Here is a 527-nt window from a genome sequence, read left to right on the forward strand (position 1 = left end):
CGGGTATGGCACATTTGGCAAGTTTTTCCATTGTACATGTCATATTAGTTAGATATCTCAAGAAAAAACCATTGGAATAATATTTTAGGGCATTTCTCTAGGTTTTTTGTCTTCTCTTTTGAACAAAAAAAAAAAAGTTTGTCATCTCTCTGCAGCCTTATTAATCGATGTTATCTACAGTATAAATGAATAAATTGAGCAAAAGCGCCCGTGGCCTAATGGATAAGGCGTTTGACTTCTAATCAAACGATTGTGGGTTCGAGTCCCACCGGGCGTGTTTTTTGTTTTGTCCAACTTGTTTACAGCTTCTTCTTCGTTTTTTTTGGACCTTTAAATATCCCACTTTAGTGGTTGAATTATTTCTTAGACCATTAAAACAAACTAAATGACCATTTGGATTTGGACATCATAAACAATTATAACCTGATAATAATACGGAAAAAACTCTTGGTCTACATCAAAGTTGTGATATGAAACTGAAAGGAGAACTATTTGTGTTAGCTTCGTTATTTAGAAGTTAATATTTG

General features: G+C 33.4%; 1 non-coding gene across 1 annotated transcript; it reads left to right on the plus strand.

Annotated features, from left to right (window-relative positions):
- On the plus strand, positions 205–277 carry TRNAR-UCU. The gene has a single exon. It is a non-coding gene; the product is annotated as a tRNA-Arg (tRNA).

Source organism: Camelina sativa, chromosome 3 (genome assembly GCF_000633955.1).
Source record: "Camelina sativa cultivar DH55 chromosome 3, Cs, whole genome shotgun sequence".
NCBI classification, from domain to species: Eukaryota; Viridiplantae; Streptophyta; class Magnoliopsida; order Brassicales; family Brassicaceae; genus Camelina; species Camelina sativa.